The sequence below is a fragment of the Dermacentor silvarum genome, chromosome 10 (genome assembly GCF_013339745.2).
Source record: "Dermacentor silvarum isolate Dsil-2018 chromosome 10, BIME_Dsil_1.4, whole genome shotgun sequence".
NCBI classification, from domain to species: Eukaryota; Metazoa; Arthropoda; class Arachnida; order Ixodida; family Ixodidae; genus Dermacentor; species Dermacentor silvarum.
Genome location: NC_051163.1, coordinates 95,438,787 through 95,466,699, shown reverse-complemented (window position 1 = coordinate 95,466,699; position 27,913 = coordinate 95,438,787). Strand labels below are relative to the sequence as shown.

Genomic DNA, 27,913 nt, shown 5'->3' with positions numbered 1-27,913 from the left:
CAGCCGCCTTAAACGACAATGACCCAGCGAAAAAGCCGATAGATCCCACACCCTGCGGGAACCGATGTTATGCGAAGCAGTGTGTGGAGAGCCTATCAAGTTGAGGAAACGACCATGATAGCCCCAAGATTTAGGCGGCTGTTTGATGACCTACATTACAAGCATGTCATGAAATTCATTTCAAGAGTCCTGAGGAGTCTCTTTGGCTAGGCCTAAAAGACCTTAAGGTGAAAGCCTTAGTCATGCTAATGACTATGTCCTCGACCATCAATCTTCAGCCTTTTCCTACACATAGCACCACCTCCGAGCCCATTACGTTGGTTTTGAGTGTTAATCTTTTTTTGCTTTGTCATTTTCATTTTTGCAGACTCCTGCTCACGATTATGACTTCTAGCATAATCCTTTAGTGTTTCAATTATTAGTGCCCCTGTCCGAACCAATTTCATTGGTTCTTGAGTTTTAATTTGTTTTGCTGAGTAATTCTCATTTTTGTCTAGTCATGCTCACGACTTTGACTTTTACCATCATTCTTTAGTGTTTTCGTCACTTGGTACCCACGTCACAACTCATTTCAGTGTTTTTCAATGCTAACGTTGTCTTGCTTATTCATTGTCATTTTTGGTGAGTCATGGTGATGACTATGGCTTCTACCACCATCATTTAGTGTTTCTTTCACTTGCTACACATGTCAGAGCCATTTCGGTGTTTTTTAGTGTGAATCTTTTTTCGCTGATCATTCTCATTTTTGCAGAGTCATGCTCATGACTATGACTTCTACCATCAGCATTTAATGTTTCCTTCCCTTAGTACCCACGTCCGAACCCATTTCGGTGAATTTTGAGTGTTAATATTTGTTTTGCTAGGTCATTGCCATTTTAGGCAACTGTTTCATAACCTACATGTCACGCATATTATGAAATTCATGTCAAGACATATAATTTATGTTCGTCATACACTGTTGTCATACTATGCCAATTTCGTTACCTACCAAGTTAATGGAACGACCATGAGAGCACCGAGACGTCGGCAGCTATTTCACGACCTACAATGCACAGATGTGATATTCACGTTGCAACTTGTTCTTTATGTTCACTATATAGTCTTGTCATACTATGGTAATTTTGGCAAATACCAAGTTAACGATGCGACAATGAGAGAACCAAGACGTAAGCGGCTGGATAGATAGACACTGTCAAAGTGGCAAATGTTCGCCAAGAAATGCTTCACATTTGAAAAAGATTAACAATCAAAAACCGCCGAAATAGGTTTGGACGTTGATACTAAGAGAAGGAAAGACTAAATGATGATGGTGGAAGTCATAGTCATGAGCATGACTCAGCAAAAATTACAATGACTCACCAAAAAAGAATAACACTCAAAAACCGCCGAAAGCAGTTCTGACGTGCTTACTAAGTGAAGGAAACAGTAAAGGATGATGGTAGAAGTCATAGTCATGAGTATGACTCAGCTAAAAAAGATTTGCACTGAAAAACCACCGAAATGGGTTCGGACGTGGGTAGTAAGGGAAGGAAACACTAAATGACGAAGGTAGAAGTCATAGTCATGAGCCTTACTCAGAAAAACGACAGACTCAGCGAAAAAAGATTAACACTCAAAAACCACCGAAATTCTTTCCTAACACCCAAAAACATACGCAATGGGTTCGGATGTGATAATAAATGAAGAAAAAAAGCTATATCTTGATGGCTCCAAGTCATAGTCATGAGCATTACTAAGGCTTTTGCCTTAATGTCTCTTAGGCCTAGCTAATGGACTCCTCAGCACTCATGACATGGATATCATGACATGCGTGTCATGTATGTCATGAAATAGCCGCCCAAGTCTTGGTACTCTCATGCTCATTTCTTTAATTTGGTAGGCTCCCTGCACACTACTTTGCATAACATGGACTTCCCACAGGGGGTGGGATCTGCCGTTTTTTTTCTCTTTCGTGCTCTTCGCGCGCTCGTTCAAGCTGCTTTTCTTTCTCTCGCTAAGCATACTCGAAAAACGTCATCGCCTTCTCCTGTGACATGTTTAAATCTTTAGCTATCGCCGCCAAACGTTGCCACTCCATCTCTAGACCACCAGTATCAGTGAAAGGGCCGGAATTAGTATCCTGGCAGGCTCGCCAATGTTGTCACAGATCTCGGGGGAGCGGCTTTTCAAGAGATGGACTAAGTGACGTATGATGGCACAGCACACATTCCACCACATGTACTGTTCACACTGCTTACGAGTTCGATGTCCCAAACACTTTACATCTATAAACGCACTCAGTTCGTGTTACGTTGCTCCGGAACATCCTTAACTTCAATACTGGCATTTATCTCTTTCTAACCATATTTATGAAAACAGAAATATTCCGTATGCCATTCCTAAATGATATTCCTTTTGTAATCTACCAGTTGCACCTGGTTCCTTTTATCTCCCTTTTCAGAAATTCCCACGTTTGCCGAGTTACATTCTGCTTCCTCTTTACCCTATGCCTACCGCGTACAGCTTGGAATGGCCCTGGTTGAATTCTGGCTTCCTCATCTTTCTTATTGGTGCCCACATCTTCTCATGCACCTGCGTTCTATTACGCCGTTTTCCTTTCCATCTCCATTGAATCTTCTTCCTCCCTCTACAAGTTGCATGTCTAGGGCGATTTCGATTATCCGTCTTTCCCATTTCTCTCGGATGTTGACTGACTCATCACTTCTGATGCCTGGTGATCCCTGAAACAGACTTCAATTACCAACGCCATGTCTTTCCGAGATGAGCTTCTTTTTTCACTACTAACGGGGTGCAACCGCTGGGTCAATTGCACCATTTTGATGCAATTTCTTATTTTTGCGCCGGCTGCGCCGAAACGGTCGACCAGCCACGAAATTTCTCGTTTACGTTAGTTTTAGCGCGAAACAAAGGCAGCGTTGGCAACCCGTAGCTTGGACATCGCCATTCAGTTCAGTCCGATCCAATAGCGCAGACCAGATTCAAGCACGTGCCGAGACGAACGTTGGCGTGTTTGGTGGTGGGCGCCGAAAAAATATTTTTGCGGCCGGTTGCAGTGGGAAGTGTTGTATATCCAGTAAGATCTCGCACAGACACGATGTGCGCGTTGCTTGCAGAAACGAATGCAGTTCGCCATTGCCGCGTTCACTGAACAAAATCCTCGCCATATCAGGGCATGCGGTCACGAGCGAAGCGGGTACGAATGGTCGTTCGGGAAACTCGCTCGACCCGGCATTGACGTCGTGAGCTTGGTAGGCGACGCAATGCACAAAATTAGCAAGGGTTTGGTTCCACGCGGCAACAGGCACCGCATTGCAATGAATGAAACAGTGCCGGTTTTCGCTGCGCACACAGACACACACTAGTCAACAACAGACCCTGGTAAGCCGACAAATAACTCCCGTTTTATCTGAAGCTCCAATCGTAATATTATCAGAAACTGGAGGCCACCGCCGAAACGCCTAACGAGGGTCAAAAAGTCACTGCATGTTTCGACTACCGCTTGAACGTTGCGACACCGTCAGAAAAAAAAGCCGGCAGATCCCTACGCCCTGTGGGAATCGATGTTATGCGAAGCATTGTGTGGGGAGCCAACCAAGTTAACGAAACGACCATGAAAGCCCCAATACTTAGGCGGCTGTTTCATGACTCGCATGTAGGGACATTCATTTCATGAGTCCTGAGGACTCCTTTTAGCTAGGCCTAAAAGGCCTTAGGGCAAAAGCCTTAGTCACGTTCATCACTATTACTTCGACCACCAATCTTTAGCCATTTCCTTCACTTAGTACCACATCCGAACACATTGCATTTGTTTTAGAGTGTTAATCTTTCGCTGAGTCAGACAATTTTGCTGAGTCACGGTCTTTACTATGGCTTCTACCACCATCCTTTAGTGTTTTCTTCACTTAGTACCCACGTGCGAACCCATTTCAGTGGTTTTTGAGTGTGAATTTATTGTCGCTGAGTCATTGTAAATTTTTCTGAGTCATGCTCATGACTATCACTTCTCTCATCATCCCTTCGTGTTTGCCTCACTTGTACCTACGTCAGAGCTCATTTAAATGGTTTTATTGCGATAGCAATTATATGGACACTCAAAAGCAGATTTCTGCCGTCGCCGTCGCCGTCGCCGTGAGGTTCCGTATGACGTCATTTGGAGAAGAAATCGTCGCCGTGCGCCGAACGCTGTAAGTGCGAGTGAAAGGGCGCGAGGGGCGCGTCTTTCACAGGGAGTGAACGCACGGCGGAGAACAAACGCGCGTTCTGCGCCGTGTTCGCTTAAGGGCTGCAGAAGTAGGCCTCTTTTCTCCTTTACAATCACCATATATGTAGATCAAACGTGCCTTCTTCCGAAGCGCGAGAGGCCGTGGGGGAGGGGGAGGGAAGGGAGGCGACGTTTAGCTGCGGCACCAAGAGCCTATTTATATCAGAGGCTCCGGCAACAGTCACCTACGCCGCACGCATTTTGACCGAACGCGGGCAAAACGCCAAAGGCGTCGACAACAGTTGTGCGTGTTGCCGGTGCTGCTGCATGTCCAAGTTTATACAGCTGATAAAGCTAATATCATTACTCCGTATAGCTCTCTACAAATTTGCTATCGCAATGGATGGTTCGCCTTTCAGGTGAACCTGCGACAACTTTTTTTGAGTGTTAATGTTATGTCGCTGGGTCATTGTCATTTTCGCTGAGTGATGCTCATGACAATGGCTTCTACCACCATCCTTTAGTGTTTCCTTCACTTACTACCTACGTCCTAACCCATTTCAGTGGTTTTTGAATGTTCATTTTTGACCTAAGTCATTGTAGTTTTTGCTGAGTCATGATTATGACTATCACTTCTGCCATCATCCTTTAGTGTTTCCTTCATGACGTACATGACACACATGTCATGAAATTCATGTCATGACCTATAATTTATGTTCATCATACACTCTTGTCATACTTTGCGAATTTTGGTAAATAGCACCTTAACGATATGACCATGAGAGCACCAAGACGTAGGCGGCTATATACTGTCAAAGTGGCAAATGTTCACCAAGAAATACTTCACTTTTATTATCTATCTGGACAGGCCATGTAATGCGTAGGATGGATAACCGCTGGACCATTACAGAATAGGCATACCAAGAGAAGGGAAGTGAAGTCGAGGACGGCAGAAAGCTAGGTGGAGTGATGAAGTTAGGAAGTTTGCAGGCGCAAGTTGGAATCAGCTAGCGCAACACAAGGGTCATTGGAGGTCGCAGGGAGGGGCCTTCGTCCTGCAGTGGACATATAAAATTGACTGATGATGGTGATGATGATGATGATTAGAAAGCTCATAATGCGGAAAGGCAGGCGTAGTCGGCGTTGGCATGACCTCGATGTTCCAAAAGTGAGCCAATCAAGGCAGTTTGTGACGTCAATTAAGGCAAACTTCATTCAACCAGAGTGAATTAAGGTAGAGGTAAGTAGGCCGAAGGTAACTAAGGCAGGTTTAATTAGGATAGAGTTCATTACGGCATTCAAACTACAACCAGTGGTTGGAGTCGAAGTGAATAACTTTGGTGTTTATTGAGGAGAACTTTCAGGTATGGAGTGGCACCTAACACCGGCAAAAAGTATTGCCCAGAGCTAGTGGGGCTATACTAGTCGAGGTGCAACTAAATTAGGCTGGCCCACTAAGCTTAGACATGTCATTCCCTCACCAGAATGGGAATTGGCCTCCCTGGGGCAGTATTCGGCCACTACCTCCCTAATGACTCCTACAATTTACCCATGGCCCTCAGTCCCCAGCGGCTGCGGGGCACCATACCAAAGTGGCGGTCAGACCTGCGACGCGGCCGAGGGTTCTAAGAATCTGTGGGTCCGGACAGACCGCCAATGGAAACTTTACCTGGCAACGTTCAACACGTGCACCTTATCGAGTAAGGCTAGCTTAGCAGGGCTATTTGAAGAATTATCAGGTATTGCCTGCTGCCTGGGATATTATTGGGCTTAGTGAGGTGAGAAGAAATGATGAGGCTTATAGAGTGCTGACTAACGGCCACGTCCTCTGCTACAGGGGTCTTCCAGATAGGAGAGAATACGGAGTAACATTTCTAGTGCATAAGGACATAGCGGCAACATTGATGAATTCTACAGCTATAATGAGAGGGTAGCAGTCTTCGTAATAAAGCTGTATAGGAGGTATAGAATGAAGGTTGTACTAGCCTACGCCCCAACCTCCTGTCACTGATGACGAATAAATAGAACAGTTTTATTAAGATGTTGAATTAGCAATAAGAATGTTGCCAACTCAGTATACTGTAGTCGTGGGCGACTTCAATGCAACAGGGGGAAAAAGCAGGCTGGCGAGCAATTGGAAACTACGGCATCGATCCTAGGAACACTAGAGGAGAGATGTTCGTAGAATTCGCGGAAAGGAATAGGCTCTGAATAATGAATACCTTCTTGAAGAAGCATGGCAACAGGAAGTAGACCTGGAAAAGCCCAATGGAGAGACAAGGAATGATATACATTTCATACTCTCTGCCGATCCCAGCATAGTGCAGGATGTAGCAGTCTAAGATTTCTCTCAGTTTGTAGAGAGAAAGAATAAAGTTAATAATGTACACGCCAACCTAGACGCACTAAGGGTAAAAGCAGACCAATCAGGCTTGTGCTCGCAAACTAGTATGTAGCTTTAGAACAGGAAGATAATGACAACATGGAGGTCATGAATGAAACCGTAACTAGATTGATCTCAGAAGCAGCTAATAAAGTGGGAGGTAAGGCACCGTGGCAAGGGGTAGGTAATCCCTCCTAAGTAACAAAGGACCTAATACAGAAACGGCAAAACATGAAAGTGTCAAACTCGAGAAGTCAGTTAGAATTCGCTGAACCGTCAAAACTCATCAACAACCAGAAAGTAAGGGATATTCGAAATTATAATGTGGGAAATATTGAGGAAGCAGTAAAATATGGACGCAGCATGAAATTAATGAGAAGAAAACTATGCATAATTCAAAGCAAAATGTGTGCCCTGAAAGATAAGCAGGTTAACATAATCAGCAATTTTGATGACATAGTAAAAGCAGCGGAAGAATTCTATACTGACCTGTACAGTGCCCAGAGCAGCCAAGCTACTTTAATTCGAAGTAGTGAACAGGATACAGAGGCCCCTTCTATAACTAGCGCTGAAGTTAGAGGGGCCTTCAAAGGCATGACCAGGGGAAAAGCTGCTGGAGAAGAGGGAATAAAAGTCGATTTAATCAAGGATGCAGGAATATATCTTAGTTAAAAAAGTTGCGGCCCTTTACACGCAATGCCTTAGGACGTCAAGTGTACCAGAAAGCTGGAAGAACGCCACCATTGTACTCATTCATAAGAGGATAGACGTTATATAATTGAAGAATATGTAGACCCAATACCTTGCTCTGAATATTGTATAAAATATTCGCCAAGTTAATTTCAAATAGAATCAGGGCAATACTTGACTTCATCCAACCAACACAACAGGCTGGCTTCGTTAAGGGATATTCTACGACGGATCGTATACATGTCATCAACCAGGTACTTGAGAAATCTGCGGAGTATAATCAACCCCTCTATATGACTTTCATAGATTATCAAAACGCATTTGATCAGTAGAAATACGTACAGTCATAGAGGCATAACGTAACCAAGGAGTACAGGATGCATACGTGAATATATTGGCAAATATCTACAACGATTGCACAGCAACCGTGGCTCGCAACAAGACAAGTAGAAAGTTACCTATCAAGAAAGGGGTCAGGCAAGGAAACATAATCTCTCCAATGCTAATCACGGCAAGCTTAGAAGAAGCATTCTTTTGTTTTTAAGCGTTGTGACTGGCAAGGCTTAGGAGTGAGAATCAACAGGTGAATATCTCAGCAACCTTCGGTTTGCAGATGACATTGTCCTATTCAGCAACAATGGGGACGAATTACAGCAAATGAATGGGAACATTAACCGAGAAAGTGTAAGAGTTAGGTTGAAGATTATTATGCAGAAGACAAAGATATTCTTCAATAGCCTGGCAAGGGAACAAGAATTCAGGATCGCCAGCAAGCCTCTACAGTTTGTAAAGGAGTACGTTTATCTAGGTCAACTACTCACAGGGGACACTGACCATGAGAAAGAAATTTATAGAACAATATAATTGGGCTGGAGTGTATACAGCTGGTATTACCAAATCCTGACTGGGAGATTATGCCACTGCCGTCGAAAAGGATAGTGTACAATCATTGCATTCTTCCGGTGCTAACATATGGGGCAGTAACTTGGAGGTTAACAAAGAAGCTCGAGAACAAGTTAAGGACCGCACAAACAGCGACGTAACGAAAAATGTTAGGCCTAACGTTAAGAGACAGGAAGAGAGGGGCATGGATGAGAGAACAAACGGTTATAGCCGATATTCTAGTTGACATTAGGCGGAAAAAACGGAGCTGTGCAGGCCATGTAATGCTTAGGATGGAGAACCGGTGAACCGTTAGGGTTACAGAATGCATACCAAGAGAAGGGAAGTGCTGTCAAGGACGGCAGAAAACTAGGTGCAGTGATGAAGTTAGTAAATTCGCAGGCGCAATTTGGAATCAGCTAGCGCAAGACAGGGGTAATTCGCGATTGCAGGGAGAGGCCTTCGTCCTGCAGTGGACCTAAATATAGGCTGATGATGATGATACGAAAGCACAAGTAGGTCGACCCTCGAACATAGTTGACATTTCCGCACACGGTGATCACAAGGATTTCACGCCCTTCCTCATCCGGCCGCTGTCCGAAAAATTACTTTTACTTTTCAGACCGAGCTTCCTTTCGTACTGTGACAGCGCAAGGTTTCCTCTGCCTTCTTTTTGTCGGGCAATAATTGACATGAGACATGAAGTCATGGAGACATAAAATTCTGCGGAAGAAACTTGCCACCCTTGTCGTGACTCAGCAACTAAGCAAGGATACAGAAAAAATCCGCGTCTATTCCACCCTATGAGAGTGGATGTGCAGCGAAGCTGGTGCGAACGCTAGGCACGATCCACCACCCAACGAACGTTAGACGACGCCAAACAAGCAGCACCACCACACGCGACGCACGTCGCGTGCTCACGTAGGTATGCGTAAGTACAGCATACATTCTCGTTCTTCTAGGCCGTCCGACAACAGTTAGTGCCTTTTGTGTAATAAATAATGTTTAAAAGTAAATACGTCAATTACGACTTACAAAGAAGCTGAAGGCATGATAGCTTCGGATTGTTATTCGAATATACAAGAAAAAAATCTGTCACGCGGAAACTGAACGAAAAAGCCCTTTTCCAGCGGCCGTTTGAAGCCTCTCCGTGTGGCCACGGTCGCTAGGTGGCGGTACCATTACCACATACATCCTCATTCTTTGACACTCTCCGCCTAGCGCAAGTGCATTATTGAACTAATTGAATTTCTGAAATTGAGATGTGTTAGGAAATCGGTAAAGTATGACTTAAGCCAACCTATAGACATAAGAGCATCGGATTGTACTTCAAGTATACGAGAAAACAATTCTGTTAAGCGGAAACCGAAACACAAACCCCTTTTGCAGCTACCATTTTTTTTATGAGCACATCAAGAAAAATCCCTAGCACCTAGAGGCTAACACCTTTGCTGTAAAAAAGATTGTAGAATCCAGTGATTCCTTAGGCTCTCAATCAATTTACTGCCACAGCAGCTTCTTCCACACAGAACACCATTTTTGTAGTTGCTGTCGTCATTGTCGTCGTCGTCGTAGTAGTAGTAGTAGTAGTAGTAGTAAAAGTAGTAGTAGTAGTAGTAGTGATAGTAGTTGTTGTCATAGTTGTTGCCACCATCTTGTCTGTTCATCCCTACTCAGCGGGATCGAATAGACAGGGATACAGCGGTCATAATGTTCTTACTTGGGGAGGCTGCGGTAGAAGTTGAATGCACTGCTATAAAATCGGAATTAGAAAAATGAAAGATTTAAATAATATTCAAATAATCCTGCATCTAATATCTAGCTAGATATAGCTTTTCTAGTTAAGTTAAGAAGCTAATCTAGCTTTTTGTTACCATAATTCAGTTTCCATCATTAATTTGAGTTTTGATCATTCATTTACAGCTGAAGTTAAACTAAAGTAGGATCAATCATGTCAGGTTATTAACCGTTCCACTCTCTAAATATTAGCTACCTTTTATTCACCGCATACCATCAGTCTAAATTGAAACGTTGACCCGAAATAACCTTTAGTAACGCATGTTACGTGTGATTACATGGAAGTGCGATTTTTATTTGCTCTGCAGCTGCTTTCGAGGCGTTCAATAGTTTCAAGCATATACGTCCTTCTGGACTCAATTTAGCGATATTTCAAATGCAAGCAAACGTGAAAACGAAACATTATATGCAAGTAATAGTCAATTTGTTGCCATTCCAATTTTTGCACATAGTACATAAATCAGCCTCAAGCAGAGGAGATGGCTAGAGAGAGAGGGAGAAGTTTAATGATACGAAATTGCAGAGAGGTCAGCCTGTGGTTAATTCCTCTCGCCAGCTACTTGGCATTGGGGAAGGGGAAGAGAGAAAGAAAGAGGGAAAAAAAGAGACGCATGATGGGTGACGATGACGAGAGGAGGAGATGTGAAACATATGGCAAACAATTGGGTATGCTCAAAGCCTTCAGTCCAGGCCCGTATTTTTTTAAGGTCAGTAACGCCGGCCTTGAAACTCGATTGAGCGTCTGGCCAAGGGCCTAAAATAACGTCCTCTGACAACGGCTGGCTGTCGAGACGGCGTAAGGTCAATGTTAATCTTTTGATGCTCTTCCACGTACTTAAAGCATTCACAAAGCACATGACCTATAGTCTCATTCACATTGCACATCTTACAATCTGGAGACTTGGTGCATCGCATGAGGTGCACGTATCCGCGCGTAAACGCAACTCCCAGCCTTAGTCTGTGCAGAAGACTGGCACAGCTGCATTGAATTTTCGGTGGTAGCCTAAATTTCATGGTAGAGTCCAATATCTGTAGTCGTCTGCGTCGATTATCCGGATTGTCCCAGTACATTTCTGCCGATTTTCGGATGCCACCGGAGACGAGGCAGTTGGCGTCCGCTCTTGAAAAATTAATTGCAAGCAGTGACTCTGGTTCTTCTAGTGCTTTCTTCGCCTCGGCATCGGCCAGTTTGTTGCCGTGTATACCACAGTGACTGGGAATTTATTGAAATGTGATGTGGTGGCCGTTTTCTTGCACTAAGGTGTAGAGCTCAGCAGTTTGAAGAGCCAACACTCCGTCAGCGCTTTCTTTCAACACCACTCTAAGTAGTTGCAGAGTCGATTTTGCGTCAGTGAAGACTGTCCATACTTGAGGAGGGTGTCGCGAAATATATTTAACGGCCTCTGTGATTGCCACTAGTTCCGTAGATGTTGTAGTCGTCTTGTTACACAGACGAAACCGTCGAATGACTTGATGCGCAGGCACGACGAAAGCCGCACCAGACGCATACGACGAGACCGATCCGTCTGTATACGCATTCACCGACGAGTCATATTCTTTCGACATATATTCAAGTGTTAAATGTCTGAGGCCGACGGTCGCTATTCGCGATTTTTTAGAAATTCAGGGAATATATAGACGTACCAGGTATTTTGGACATTACCCATGGGGGCATACATAGGAAGGTCAGCAGGGGCAATGTATGATGGTATGGCAGATTCTTGGCATTTAATGGCTCTTGAAAAAGTCGAGTCTGGCCGTATGTCGGAAGTGTCGATAAGTGGTGGCGTCCATGATGGCACAGCAGTCGCAGAAATACTCGAGGAGGTGCGCATCGCAGATAAACACATAAAGGGGTGACGCGAGCCTCCTCAATTGTTCCGTAGGTTGAGGTGCAGCGTGGAACACCGAGACATTTTTTCAGCATCTGTGCCTGGGCACTTTCCAGCGTACTGCAAAGATGACAGGCTCATACTTAGTAAAACTGGCCGGCTATACCGAATGTAACCGACGTATAGAGCCTAGTACAGCCGTAGTTGCGAATGCTCAGATGGACTCCACTTCATACCTGCCAGTAAGCGAAAAACTTGAGCAAGCCCAGGTAATTTTTTCTTTAACATTGCCACATGCTTGGACCCTGAAACACCGCGGTCAATGACAGCGCCGAGGTATCTGTGGTGGGTCACATATGGGATGGCATTGCCATTGATCATAATTGGATACCAACACATAAGCTTCCGTGGGAACGCTATCGCAGTGCACTTATCTGGGGCCAAGGACCCAGTATCTGGGTCCTTGGCACTGCAGGTACTGAGACGTTAAAGAAACAGCTCGCTGCAATCTTGCACGAATTTGCGGTCCCCTGACTGTGGACGCCAATATGCTTATGTCGTCAGCGTAGATACTGATGTCTACTGTATCAGGAATTATTTCCGAAAGGCCAATAAGGGCAACATTGGAAAGAGTCGCACTGAGCACTCCTCCTTGAGGCACTCCGCAGACCACAACGTGTCTTCTCGTTTCGCCATCATTCGTGGACATGAAGACTGTGCGACCATCTAGGTAATTTTCAATCCACAAGTAGAGACGGCCGCCAATGCCCAAATTACTGAGGGCATCTAGAATGGCTTCGTGCCGTACATTGTCATAGGCTCCTTTTATGTCTAAGAAAACTTCTCCTACAAGTCGGTGTCGCCTTTTTTCGTGTTCGATCGTGGACGCAAGATCAATGACCCCATCTATTGCAGAAAGTCCACGTCTAAATCCGGTCGTCATTTCAGTATAAAACTCATTCTTGTCCATGAAGCATTCTAATCTAGTGAGCACCATCCGTTCCATCACCTTACCGACAAAGCTAGCTAAAGCTACTGGCCGGTAAGATGACACTTCGTAAGGCGATTTTCCTGGCTTTAGGAGGGCCACCAAACAGCTGGTTTTACACTGTTTCGGGACTGTATTGGATGACGACGTGGCGTTATAGTACGACAGCAGGACTTTCCGACCTTCCACACCAAAGTGGCACAGAGCAGTACATGAAATACTGTCAGGTCCAGGTGCAGAAGTTCGTCTCGAAGCAGCAAGTGCAGCTTCCAATTCCGGCATCGTGAAAGGAAGGTCAAGACGAGCATCTTTAGGAGGTGGCACGGGTCGATCCAAGTGTTAGACATGTAGAAATATCGGCACAGGTGACTTTCTTACGGAAGTTTTCGGCAACCTGCACTTCCGTCAGAGATTGTTGAAGTGCTAGAGCACGGAAAGGATGTTTTTGCTGAGGAGGGGCACGAAGGTTTCGTACTATCTGTCATACCCTAGAAAGTGGCTTTCGAGGATCCAGAGACTAACAGAAGGTCCACCTCTGTTGTCTTCCCATTTTTTGAAGGTGACGCCGTATTTTTCGTTGAGCTCGTTGACATAAGACAAGCTCTAATGACGATTGAGTTCGCCTAACCTTGTTTTCCGCTGTACGACGGATCGCGCGGAGCCATGCATAGTGAATATCAATCACCGTTCTGGATGTAGGTGCACTGATAAACTTTCTTGTCTTGTGCCCTGACGATACTATAATGTCTTCTATATCCGATGGTGAAGTGATGTCTCCGCAATACTCTTCGACACATGTAGAGAATGTGGACCAATCAGTGCAGCGTACAGTAGATGCAGTTGATTGCGCAAACCAATTCATCTGCACATATGTCGGTGTATAATCGCTCGCATGCGTTTCTATGTCCAAGCACCAGCTGACTGAGGGCAGGAGGCTCTGAGATACAATAGTGAGGTCTAAACAACTTCCGTAGGTAGTGCCGCGGATGTGAGTGGGAGACCCATCGTTGATGACAGTCAGACCTACAGTGCTTATGAAGTCCATCAAGTTCCTATCCCGACAGTTCATTGCGGCACTTCCCCAGTAAGGATGATGAACATTGAAGTCTCCAATAACATGAGTGCCTGGGGATCCTTGTAACATAGTAGATAGAGGTAGGAGAGGTCAAGTCTTTGTCTAGGCACCGATGATTGAAAACACATGCAGTTTGTTTCAGTGTCACACACACATATTCATTGCCTGTCATGTGGAGTGATCGTGTGCCGAACAAACGTCGTGTCACTGCGTATACACATTAACACTTTGCTCCCGTGTCCATCTTCACGTGACCAGAGCTTAACGTATCCGGAAAGGCAAAATTTTGACGTGAGATTTGGCTCGCATATCACGATCATTGGGAAGTGGTATTTGAAAACCCGTTGCCTAAACTCAGACATGAGGAGATGGAAAGAGTGCGCATGAGCTAGCACAGTAAAAATAATTAAATAAAAAGAGGAAATCTGAGCTGCGCGCTCTTACTGAAACCTCTAGCTAAAGAGGATACTTTCCAGAGACCTACGCAGTATGGACCCCGAGACAGAAGTCCCTGGCGGGCAACGAAGCTTCGGCTCATGCTGCAGCCCGAGAGCATACAAGTCAGGCTTTTCTTCCAGAGGGGACCAAAAAGGCGACGATGCTGGAAGACATCCCCAAATATGTACACCTATATTGTGTAGCACCATAGACTCGGACGAAGAAAGTACCCACTACCTCAACTAATACTCAACAGAGAAGACACCGTTATTTTAAGGAACACTACAAACCAACCCCTTTTTAACAGTATCTTATGTCATAGGGTATCGCCAACGCAATTTCGGTATCTCTGCACATTTTGCGGAGTCTCGGGCACCCTGCGCCACATGGTAAAGGAGTGTAAGGGACCCGCTAGAACCCTGCAAAAACTGATGATAGAATATGATGCAACAGTCAAAGAAGGGGACAATGAAGTATTGTGGGAGGTCACGCTGCCTTGCCCAGCCAATGATGATTAACGAAAGCTGGTGGACCGGGAGGCGTATTTTGCTTTCTGCGGATGATTGCACGCACGAGAGAGAAAAAAAGGAGGGCGAGGAGGAAGGCACCGGTGGAACGCCTCCGTTCCAATGTCGGTGTTGGAACGGAGAACACGCTGGGCTGGTGGTGGTCACTAGGCCCAACTGTGGCTGCTGTGAAGGGATCGATGGTATTCCTAAATATACGCATCAATGTTTTGATGATCCAAATATAATCTCACTATCAGGGACGGAGCAGTCTACCTGACTAGAGGAGGAGGAATAAACTTTATTTATGTAGCAGATTTGTGAGACCTAGGCGTCTATAACTAGATGACGGCCTCGAGCTCTTGGGCTCTGGCGGCATCTTGGGCCTGCTGGATTGCCTTAAGTTGGTCTTCCGGTGCAGAGCTGAGCAGCGCGGTCTCGCACTGCTCTCTGGTCTTGTGCATTTTATTCTGTGTGGGTGTCCCAGGACAAGCCCAAACCATATGTTGTAAGTCCGCCCTTTCTTGACAGAATGTGCATCTATCGGTGTAAAGTTCTGGTGTAAAGTTCCATCTCCTAACGGTGGTAGGTCACCGGGTTCGGATATGCTTCTGTTTTCAACAAGCGCCATGCTGTCGCTTGCCGTCTACTTAGAGAGGAGTGGCGGGGGGAAATGGGCCCTGCCCAATTTATAGTGTTTGGTTATCTCGGTAAAACTGGTCATCCGGTCTCTGTCCGTTCCCAGTATTCGCGTGTCACCTGCTCGGTCCGTCAGTTCTCGAGCCAGGTTGTGCGCTATTTCGTTCCCGGAGAGGGAGGAGTGTGCGGGTGCCCATATAATGTAAACAGCTCGATCTTCACGATAGTTGGCTAAAATTCGTAGCGCTTCCGGCAATATTTTTCCTTTGGCATAGTTCTTGACGGCGGTCTTGGAGTCGCTGACTTATGATGTTGGCCTCCGTGGAGGCTATTGCCAGTGCTAAGGCAGCCTCCTCCGCCACCTCTGCCTTTCCTGTTTTACAGTGCCACTAACTCTGGAGTCACCCTCTAGACTGGTAGCAACTATCGACATATCTATTTGTGTACTCCGCCCCGTCCACATAGACCACGTTCCTAGCACTACGGAATCTTTTGGGGAGAGCGCTCGCTCCTTGCGATTCTTCTATCTTCGTGAAACTCCGGGTGCATGTTTCTATTGAGAGATGTTCCCTTATTTTTCTTGAGATGTCTCCTTGCAGTCCGTACTGTGCTTCGTAGGAAACTCCGACGTCGTCTAAGATGTGTCTGCCCTGTCAAACTCTTCGTAAGTCTTTCATACTGCGCCACTCTCTGGGCCTCAATAAGTTCGTCCTAACGTGTTGTGCACGCCGAGTGCTAGCAACCTGTCATTTGACGTATTTGCTGGAAGTCCCAAGGCTTGCTTATACGCCCTTCTAATGATGCATTCTATCGTGGCTGTCTCCGCAGCGTAGAGCTTAAGGTAAGGGACCACATATGCAATACGGCTGATTAAGAATGTTTCTATTAATCGAATAAGATTGTGCTCTTTCATGCCATAGTTCCTGTTGGATATCTGCTTTATTAGTCTAATTGGAGCAGTATTTTTCTATTTGCGGTGTTGCTACGCTGTGCTCCAGAACACCCCAACGACCGCCGCTTCGCGTCGGTGCCCGGCACCGCGGCTTCCGCCGCGGCTCCGGGGCACAACCGACCGCGCTGCCAAACAGAGAGGAAAAAAAGAACATGGTGATAACACGAAAAAAAACAACCGAGGCAGGAATCGAACCCGCATACCCCCGACCCCAAAGCGAGCGTCGTAACCACCAGGCAATACAGGCATTTTTTATTTATTGTCCACTCAATACAGGCATGCTACCAAAACGTAGATTGATACGAACCATATGATTGCGTTCGAAGCGTCGTCATAGTCATCGAAAAAAAAGGTCGTGCCATCCTGCTCGCCCTCCTTTTTTTCTCTCTCGCGTGTACAATCATGCGCGGAACGCAAAATACGCGAACGCGACAGGGCAGCAGCAGGAGCCCACGGATTCCTGGAATGAGAAGGCCGCCCACTGGAGGGCGAAAAGGGCAGATTTTTATATCCGCCTCTCTCGCTAGTGTGAAGTTTATTGCGAGTTTGAAAAACACATGACTGCCGTCGCGCAGGAGCAAAATGTGAGTCTATGCATGCCTGCCTGGGCTTCTGTCGACACCCGCACAGCTGACAACAGTGAAAAAAGAGATAATAAAGAAACGTATACATATATACACCCAACCCACACACACACACACACGCATATATATATATATATATATATATATATATATATATATATATAGAGCAGCAAGTACAGGCGCTGGGTCTTGTGTAGGCGCTTCTTCGAGCAGTGAACAGCAGCCGCGAACATCCGCAACACCGTCAAAATCAGCCACAGCCGTGGCTTTTGGAAGGTGCCGTCTCTCTGTGCTAAAATTTGTTAGCAATAGGTTCGTGCGCCTGTCGGTGACATTTACAATTCCTCGTGCGACCGAACACCGTGAGTAAGCAACAGAATGGTTATTTGGTCGGCAACTCCTTCGCAATGAAATGGTACGTCACAGGCCACCGAAAGAAGAATACATGACCGAGGTGGGATTACGACGTCATCTTCTGTTAGACGAAAGGAATTGTGTTGCGGCGATAAGCAATGGACTAAACGGGGGCTCTTATAAGATGTCACCATGCGGTCTGGAATGTTAATTACGGCGCCATATTCCCTTAGGAAATCCATTCCAATAATCAAATCTTTACAGCACGCAGGAAGAACGATGAAAGCGGCCACGAAAGAAGAATCTCCAATATTAATTCTTGCAGTACATCTTCCAGTAGGCATCAGTAATTGGCCGCCTGCCGTCCTTATGTGAGGTCCCGTCCATGACGCCTTTACTTTCCTCAGGCGGAGGGCGAGTTCCTGACTTATGATAGAGAAGTCGGCACCAATGTCGACTAAGGCTGTCACCGGCTGCCCATCCACGAAAACATCAAGGTCGGCGCTCACAATTTCTTCGGGGTCGGTGGATATCGGCTTCTCGGCGTTTTGCAGCGTGCGAGTTGGGGGCTTTTTATTCTCTTGCGGTGGGCCTGCTACCTTACCCCCAGAGGTCGCCGCCTTCAGTTTCCCCGGCGGGGGCTGGGCGACCTTCGGCCTTGAAGGTTAGCAAAAGTACGTCCAGCAGGCATCTGGCGTGGAGGAGTTGGAGATCGCGACCGACGGCCGAAATCAGTCCGATCATTGGACACCGATTCGTCATTCGGGTGCGCCATAGAAGGTCCCTAAAAAGCAGCATCCTCGCGGCGTAGCAGGGAGTCACCATCTGCACGTCGACCATCAGACCACGGACGAAGAGGTCGAAATGATGTGTCGCGATGCCAGCTATGGCGCGAAATATGGCTGGCACCCCTACAGTTGAAACAGAGAGGGCGGTTATCGGCGGTGCGCCACGCGTCGGATCTCCGAAATTGTGGCCGTCTCGTAGGGTCGCTTTGCGGCGCAGTCCAAGGCACGGCGAATGACGGCTGGCGGTACGACTGCATCGGCATCACTGATGCGCGCCTCCATGCCTCCTCTTGCGCCGGCGACCAAGGAGCGGCTCTCGGGAGCTGGTTGTACGGGGGTGTAGTTGTAACGGTTGGGGAACATCGGACAGCGTCGGCGTAACTCATGGGAGGCTGGTGGTCGGGAAGATCGGCTGCCGGTAATGCCTGCCTGATTTCGTCGCGTACCACTTCGGCCATTGACGCGACGGGGCTATCCAGTGTCGGTGTCAGGATCCGGTGAACTTCTTCTCTAACGATCTCTCTGATTAATTCACGCAAGGGGCTCTGATACTCTGAAGTCAATGCGGCGGCATTGATTGCGGTGCTGGTGGACAGTCGATCGTACTGCCTGCACCGTTGATGAAGGGCCCGCTCAATAGCCGTAGCCTCTTTGACAAAATCAGCGACGATGACTGGCGGATCCCGCACAAGCCCCGCGAACAACTGCTCTTTTAAACCTCGCATGAGGTAGCGTAACTTCCTATCCTCGGTCATGTTCGGGTCGGCTCTGCGAAAGAGACGGGCCATGTCTTCGGCGAACATTGTGACCGACTCATTGGGTTGTTGCACCCGTAGCTCCATCAATTGCTGGGCGCGGTCGCGTCGGTCAGCACTTGCAAACGTATCGGTGATTTTCTGCCGAAAGTCATGCCATGTCGATAGGCTAGCTTCGCGGTTCTCGTACCAAGTACGGCCACTGTCGTCACGCACGAAATAGACGTGGGAGAGCTTTTGCTGCTCAGTCCACTGCTTAATCTGGGCGACGCGCTCGTACTTGGCAAGCCAGTTTTCAATGTCTTCGAAGGCTGCACCGCGATAGCAATCAGGAACCAGCGGATGAAGAACAGTTACTTGTTGTTGACTGGGAGACCGGCTGCATTGGGGTGCTTGTGGTGGGCTGGTTTCGGCCATTGCCAGATGTGTGGAGCTCCTGGAAAGATGTGGTTGAAGAGAGAACTCCGGGGCAAGGCCTAGCAGTCGACGACTGAAGCGATGCGCACGGGTCGTAATTGGATACAATGCGTCCGGGCTATAGATGAACGACTCCCAGAAGGAGTCCTGGAGCATCAGGCGTGGTCAATATACCCCGCACCTCCACCACTGTCGTGGTACAACGCCAAGAGAGGACAGGGAGACGTTCTGCAAGAACAGCAGGACAACCTGTTCTAGCAAAACAGAACGGAGACACGTCTTCTTCGTCGTCAGCCAAAAACCCACTGACCCACTAGACGGAGTCCATTAATGCCCCCATCGTCGTTGTCGTCTGCCTATAGAGCACACGCGTCAATATATATACAGGGTGTTTCACCGAACACTTTCAAAAATCTTTAAAGGTTGCCTGTGGCAGATAGCACAATTCTAGTTGATGAGCTGGTCTACTCGAAGAGGCGGACAATACTTGCACAAGAAATTGAAATGAATAATCGAATAATTAACAGAAATTCACTAATTAAGTTTTTAACTAACTGCCTGATGGCCCATATTGCAATTTACAATTTGTAGCCGTCGAGTTCGCAAGGCGGATCCACTTGGAACGAATTCTCGGGATGACACCAGTTTCGAGATATTAATTCCCGAACTTTGCGGAGAAATGCATTGGCGTTCCAGCTAATTTTGTGCATCAATGCATAAAGCGACGTTTGTTTAAGAACCTGCAGTACAGGACCGGGATGCCAGGACGTGGGCCGGCATTCGGTGCGCTCCATCTCGCTGCACTGCCCGTTCTGTCAGCCTGGCTGCCCCGTCGTTCCAGATGGTCTCTCCCGGCGCGCGCAACGTCCACGGGCACCAGCGACGCTCACTCGCGCGCTTTTCGGCCCCGCGCGCCGAGCACAAGCACCGAAACGCCCGCGCATTTCGAATATCGGCCCCGCACACCGATTATAGGTCGTCCTCCTACCACACTTCCCCCCTGTTCAAGAACGACGCGGCGGTGAGGTAGGATGCGTCGACTAATTATGAGTAACCCACAATACAGAATGCGCTGTTCGTCCGTTCGTCACTGAGTTCTTTCCTGTTGTCCGGTAATTTACACCACATAATGCACTGCGCTGTTCGCAAAGTTGACTAATTCAATGTTCCAAACACTCCACATGAATAAACTTATTCTCTGCACACATTTGTGAAAACTAACATCTCAACTGTCCGAGGTCATTCCTAAATAATATTCCTTATTTATCATACCAGATACACCTGTTCACTTTTTTCCGCCTTTTCCTGAACTCCCATTCTTGCCTACTTCCAGCCTGTTTCCTTCTCTTTCCTACGCCTACAGATTGCTTGTACGGCTTGGAATGGCTTGGGTAGAACTCTCGCATCTTCACTTTTTTTCGCCTTTTCCTGAATTCCCATGCTTGTCTACTTTCTTTCTGCTTCCTTCTCGCTCCTACGTCTGCGGATTTCCTGTACCACTCTGAGTGGCCCTGGTTAAAGACCGACTTCATTTTCTGCCTCATCGAACAGCACGTCTTATTCAGCACACGCGTTTTCTTAGGCCGTCTTGCTTTCAACCTTCTGTACCATTCTGTACCTATGAGGCAGATTGGGAGCAGCTGGAGGAGACGGAGAACGGTGCTGTGGGAACGAGTACAATCCGGGATAGTAGGCGTCTGGTCGGCGAGTACGGTCTCTCTCGTGCTCAGTATAGCCTCGTCTTTCACCCTGCTGGCGACGGCGGCAGAAGCGAGATCACGCTCGAGCATTCTCAATGCTAATCAGGAGTCCGGCCTCGTGACGACGGCTCGGCGGACTTTGCTCTGACGGCGGTGAGTACGGGCGGCGGTTGAAGGTTCCGGGTGGCACCAGGACGTAGCCCGGTTCCGGAGCGTTAGCTTTGGGTCACAGCCCGAACATATGTTTTGTCATTGTCCCCGCTACAGCTCCCAGAGACAGCCGCTCGTGACGACGCTGGCGCGCCTCGACAACCGGCCGCTTTCTGAGCAGACCCGCAAGGCAGCTTCGACACCTGGCACGCAGTCTCTCACTGACCGAGTGGAACTCGCCAAACTTACGACTTACACGACTGCATCAATTAAACCCCTCACTGCAACTCCGACCTCCATTCGGACTTCCTCGACGTGAAGCTTCGCTTCTCTGTCGCCTTTGGTTAGGAGTTGCCTTCACAAAGGCATACTCTACATTAATTGGAGTGACCGACAGTGCAGCATGCGAGGTCTGCGGCACCAACGAAACTATTGACCACCTGCTGTGCCACTGTCCACGATATGCCCAAGAAAGACAAGAACTCGCTAACGCGCTAAAAAAACTGGACAATCGGACGCTTTCCGTGCAGGTGCTGCTGGAACACCGCCCCCATCGCTCGTCGGCCCATAAAGCGGTGAAGGCACTTTTGTGCTTCTTGAGGACGACGGGCTTGTGTCAACGTCTGTGACTATTAGTGCACTAACACACGCGTCAGCGAACTAACCGCTCATATCCCGTCTTTCCTTCCCTCCTATCTCTCCCTGTCATCTTTCTGTTCCCTTTTCCCATTCCCCCGGTGTAGGGTAGCCAACCGGACGTTATCCTGGTTAACCTCCCTGCCTTCTGCTTTTCTCTTGCTTCCTTCCTTCTGAGCAGACGATCTTAGAGTGCCGGATGACACGGTCTTCACACCAGAAGGCGATGACCGCACTGCTGAGGTTCCTCCGGACAAGCGACCTGCTTGAACGACTGTGACACTCCTGATTTCATTTGTGTGTGTGCATGTGTTTGTGTTTTTATTGCGATAGCAATTATATGGACACTTCAACCGGATTTCTGCCGTCGGCGTCAGCGTCGCCGTAGCCGTCGTCGTCGCCGTCGCCGTGAGGTTCCGTATAGATAAAATCTTCGCCGCGCGCCGTATGCCCCAGCGGAAGCGTGCGGGGACGCGCGCTATCACGGAGAGCGAACGCACTCAATCCCCCACGCGCAAGCAAGGAAGCGGAAAGCCAGCGCCGGAGGGAGCAGGGGGGGGGGGGCACTTCTCTGCCAACAACCGCGCTCGTCGCTCGTCCGCACAGTCTCTTATCTCTCCCACGCGCAAGCAAGGAAGCGGGAAGCCAGCGCCGGAGGGAGCGGGGGGGGGGGGGGGGAGGCGCACTTCTACGCTGCCAACAACCGCGGTCGTCGTTCGTTCGACCGCACCGTCTCTTATCTCCACACGGCTCTGACCTTTATGCGCCCTCAGTTTCCGTTGAAGCGATAGACCGCACGTACCTGCGCGGGCGAAGGTACGTTGCGCTGCCAGCGTTTTGACAGTCGTTGGCTGCAGTCATTCAGTGTGATCTATTCATGTTTGTTTGTGCGCGCTCACACCACGCTTGTTCATTCAGTTAGTAATAGTCGGGCCACATTTTCCAACGCACGCTACACATGCAATGCTGCACAGATCGGCAGTGCAGCACTACAGGTGTGTCCCTTCGCACGCGCTGCCCACGGTAAGCGCTTCTCATCAACACCACCGTTTCACACGCGCCTTCTCGTGGTCATCGAGTCTCTCTTCATGTCGGTCTACTTACGCCGCAGCACACCTGCTTACTTAATCAGCTCATGTTTACTACAATTCATATTGCTACCAAGGCCGCTCACCTTACTTCGTATGACATTGCGGTGTTGCTATCGCATTCATTGCTTCGCCCTTAGGGCGAAACTGTGACACTTTTTTTTTCTGATCACCCTCTCTTTCTATGCGTGTGCATTTTTCTTTATCTTTCTGTCTCCCCTTACCCCTTCCCCAGTGCAGGGTAGCAAACTGGATACCTACCTTGCGGTTAACCTCCCTGCCTTTCCCATCTCATTTATGTCTCTTCGGCTCCAGGTTCCATGATAACACATGGCTCTCGAAGAAGCTTGCTGGCATCATGGGGGTCCTAAAGAACAGCTTTAGTTCACCTCTATGTACATCAATATCATGCAAGTTTTATAGCACTTCCACATTAATATAAACAAGCACACTCTTTTGAGCCCTTTCTAAACGTTTCAGGTCAAATATTTACCCCTTTAAATAATATAATGTATTCGGTCACGCAAAAAAATGTGCGAAAAAAAGGAGGACTAAGGGGGTTACTTGTTATGCATTCATTATTTGCATTTCTGCATATGCAGCCTGCAACGCATTTCTTGCTGGATGCATATACCATAACACTTAATGTACTGCAAAGGGCTGTTTACCTTAAGGTGTTTTAAATATGTAAGCTAATATCAGTGTGAAACTTATCGGCGTCAAATTCCTTTTAATGTGTACTCAATGTTATATTTTGGTTAGAAACTTTATTTCAGGAAAGAATAAGCACCTGAATGCAATGAACTTACGTATACTCCCAGGTACTCACCAGATAGTAAAGCAAATTCTGCTTTTTAGGACGCAGATAGCAGTGTTGAATTTTTCCCGGATTCTGTGAAGCTCACTTTCCATAGCGTGCAGTGATGCCCCAAACTTAACTTCAGCCTCCATGCCAAGCTAAAAAGACAGTATACACAAGCACTCAAATGTCACATTCACTAAGGCCATAGCCTTTTTCTAAAAATATAGTCTAAACAAAAACTCTCACCCAGAAATGCTACCAGGCCCCCTTTTGCCCGTATCTCTCCTTCCTTCACTTGGACCGAAATACATCTGCTTGCCAGCTCATTCATGGCTTCGGCAAAATCCTTAAGTATTTCAGTTTTAGTGGCTGATGTCTTCAGGTCTCTTGAGTTTGCAACAGCAAGAAGGAAGTTAGAATTCATCTGCGACCTTTTGGAAACTGTAAAGTTTGCAAATGTAACATAAAACAGTGTAAGCTTTCCACATGTCTCCCTCTTCATTCCCAAAGGGTTAGAAATTTCTACGTCATCACAGTAAAGCATGACCCCTAAAGCATTCTCCTGCTTAAACTCTGCACGACTCTTAAACCTGAAGCCATCACAAATATCGCTGAGAAAACCATCCTCAGAAAAGGAAAAGCGTCACTGGAGGTAAGGTGCTTCTTCAGGATGTCGGAATAAATTTCGCAAGAGGGACTTCAATGGTACATGGTATGCCCGACTACCATTTGAAAGAACAAGCTAATTGGGTTTGACGTAGATGCAATTCGCTTCATACAAACGTTTTCCTGTTTTATCACTGTTCAAATTAAAAACATCAAAGTGCAGGCCTTTCGCATAAAACAAATCTGAAACACCTTTCTCAAGAGTATTCACGACTGTTTTTGAACATCATTGCCCTCAAGCAGCCTGCACAAATCGGACATCCTGTCTTCATCACTAAGTGCGCGAATATCGGGTTCTGAAGGATCCATATTTAAGCTCTCTGCATAGCTTTATCCAGATTATAGCCCACTTAATTCAGCCTGACCATGAATTTCCTCTGATATCTGTGCAGGTCCATGGCATTCATCATAGTGTCTTGTAGTGGCTAAGTGCAGCAAAAGCTACCTTACAAATGGCACAGCTGTATTCCTTAATACAGGGATGATATTTTTTGACATGCTTAGCAAAACGACTGAAATAATGTGACGAAAAGTCACAGTGTTTACACAGGTAAGCTGCCTGAGGTGTGGAGCTCATGGGAGTAGCAGCTGGTTCTGATGTCAGAGCACTGCTCGTGTGCTGCGTTGTCATGCGGTTCACTTTGCCATCTGCAGAGCCTTCACCACAGTCTGTTGACGCCGGAAGGCTTGTTTGGATGGGCAACATATTAGCTTCTTCTTGAAACTGTAGCCAACAGTCTGCACATTCAAGAAAAATAGAAAGAAAGCGTTAGATCAATTAGGATGTAAAATCACTAAAGCCAAAAGTATGTTTACTTTCAGGAATAAAAATTTCTTTTTAAAGTGAGCTTTTTGATGGAAGCTTGTAAGGCAGTGTTCAAAAAAAAAGTGTCACAGTTTCGCCCTAAGGGCGAAGCAATGAATGCGATAGCAACACAGCAATGTCATACGAAGTAAGGTGAGCGGCCTTGGTAGCAATATGAATTGTAGTAAACATGAGCTGATTAAGTAAGCAGGTGTGCTGCGGCGTAAGTAGACCGACATGAAGAGAGACTCGATGACCACGAGAAGGCGCGTGTGAAACGGTGGTGTTGATGAGAAGCGCTTACCGTGGGCAGCGCGTGCGAAGGGACACACCTGTAGTGCTGCACTGCCGATCTGGGCAGCATTGCATGTGTAGCGTGCGTTGGGAAATGTGGCCCGACTATTACTAACTGAATGAACAAGCGTGGTGTGAGCGCGCACAAACAAACATGAATAGATCACACTGAATGACTGCAGCCAACGACTGTCAAAACGCTGGCAGCGCAACGTACCTTCGCCCGCGCAGGTACGTGCGGTCTATCGCTTCAACGGAAACTGAGGGCGCATAAAGGTCAGAGCCGTGTGGAGATAAGAGACGGTGCGGTCGAACGAACGACGACCGCGGTTGTTGGCAGCGTAGAAGTGCGCCTCCCCCCCCGCTCCCTCCGGCGCTGGCTTCCCGCTTCCTTGCTTGCGCGTGGGAGAGATAAGAGACTGTGCGGACGAGCGACGAGCGCGGTTGTTGGCAGAGAAGTTTCTTTTCGGGTTAACCTCCCTGCTTTTCCCACCACGTTTCTCTCTCTTTCTACCACCTGCGGCTTTCCGACAAGGAAAAGGTCAACAGCGCCAACTACACAGCTCGTAAAGCAGCCCCCGGGCTCCCTAGGCATGCGAACACTGAACGATTACTTGAGCTAGGGGTATACAATGCGCTGGACGAACTCACGAAAGCCCATAAAACGGCCCAACGTGAACGAGTATCCAGCACCGCAACTGGCAGGGTCATTCTGGGTAAACTCGGGCTAAATCCCGTTATGAATTCGGCAGGACAAACCACACTACATCCTGCGGTCAAACTCCAATTGGTTATCAAACCATTACCCAAGAACATGCTTCCTGGGTGACACGACAAGAGGTGGTCTGCCAGAGCCAAGGCCTTTCAAGAAAGGTACCAAAACAGCCAGCACCCTTCGTGTGTCGATGCGGCAAATCAAAATCCCCAAAATTACGTAGTGAGTGTCGTGACCGGAGAGGGACGCCGCGACCACAAGCACACCGTCAACCGTAGAAGCGGAAGAGACTGCCATTTCTTTGGCCATCGCGAATACTTCCGTGCAAACCGTCAATGCGACTCCAAAAGGGCAATCGCTAACTTTTCCAGAGGCAGTATAGGCATCTGCGCGGCGCGAGTTTTGCGGGACTTCGCAAGCGAAAAGGCTATTGAGCTCGTATGGGTTCATGCGCATTTGGGGAATCAAGGGAATGAGGAGGCGCACTGGGTAGCCCGACGTCTAATCAGCCGGGCGGTGTGGCCCTCAGCTCGGATTCCCTGGATGAGGCACCGAAGACATACCACGAAATAACACACTACTACAGGGAAAACACGTGAATCTCGAAACGCAAACCTCACGCGAGCACGAGCCTCGATTCTGCGTCGAATCCAAATTAATTTGTTCCCCAGCCTACACTGGCTGCTCCTAATTTCCAACGGACAATGGAACCCCATATGTCAAAACTGCACAATTCAAACATTGGCAACCCAAAATCACATTCTTTGAGGGTGCGAGAGTGTACCCCCTCCCAAGTCACTCCTGCCAGCTCCCTCACAACATAGGTGGAGGGGCTGCTGAGAAAGCCAGATGAAAGACGACAGCAAGACCTCGTCGCCAGGGCCGAAAGGGTCGCTTTTCGACAGGGGCCATCCTAGGGCTCGCGCCTGCCAGACCTTACCTGAGCAAAATTATAATAAAGTTGTTACCACCTAGCGGGGACATAAAGAAGCATGCAAAGCCGGGCATCGGCATAAAAAGTTCGGTAGGAACACGCTCGGAACGCCGTCACGCGTGGCAGCTGCCGCATCCCAACCCCATCAGCTAGCGCCGTTCGGCCCAGCCAAGCGGCCGAGAATTCAACTACCGCCGATACATTCTTTCCCATCGGAGCCCGCCTGACGCAGCAGGCTGCACGTTTTAAATGCGAAGTATTTCTTGGCGAACATTTGCCACTTTGACACTATCTATCTATCTATCTATCTATCTATCTATCTATCTATCTATCTATCTATCTATCTATCTATTTATCTGTCTGTCTATCTATTTATCTATCTATCCATCTAGCCGCCTACGTCTTGGTCATGGCCATAGCTTGGTATTTACCAAAATTGGCATACTATGACAAGAGTGCATTACGAACATAAATAAGAGGGCATGACATGATTATCATGACATGAGTATCATGTAGGTCATGAAACAGCTGCCTACGTCTTGGTGCGCTCATGATCGTTTCGATAAAGTGATAGGTACCACAATTGGCATAGTATGACAACAGAGTATGACGAACCGAGGTGATAGGTCATCACATAAATTTCATGATATGCGTGTCATGTAGGTCATAAAACATCCGCCTAAAATGACTATGGCAAGCGAAAAAAAACATTAACACTCAAAAACCACAGAAATGGGTTCGGACGTGGGCAGTAAGTGAAGGTAACACTAAAGGATGACGATAGAAGTAATAGTCATGAGCATGACTCAGCAAAAATGACAATGACTCAGCGAAAAAATATT

The 27,913-nt window shown here is 47.4% G+C and overlaps 2 protein-coding genes across 5 annotated transcripts in view; one reads left to right on the top strand and one right to left on the bottom strand.

The window, feature by feature from the left end:
* The window catches only part of LOC119466316 (uncharacterized PE-PGRS family protein PE_PGRS20-like), a 1,297,174-nt gene that overhangs the window by 606,690 nt on the left and 662,571 nt on the right, over nt 1–27,913 (bottom strand). The window lies entirely within an intron of this gene.
* LOC119466319 (uncharacterized PE-PGRS family protein PE_PGRS20-like) overlaps nt 1–27,913 on the top strand; it is a 1,091,962-nt gene that overhangs the window by 441,732 nt on the left and 622,317 nt on the right. The gene's annotated exons all lie outside the window — the stretch shown is intronic.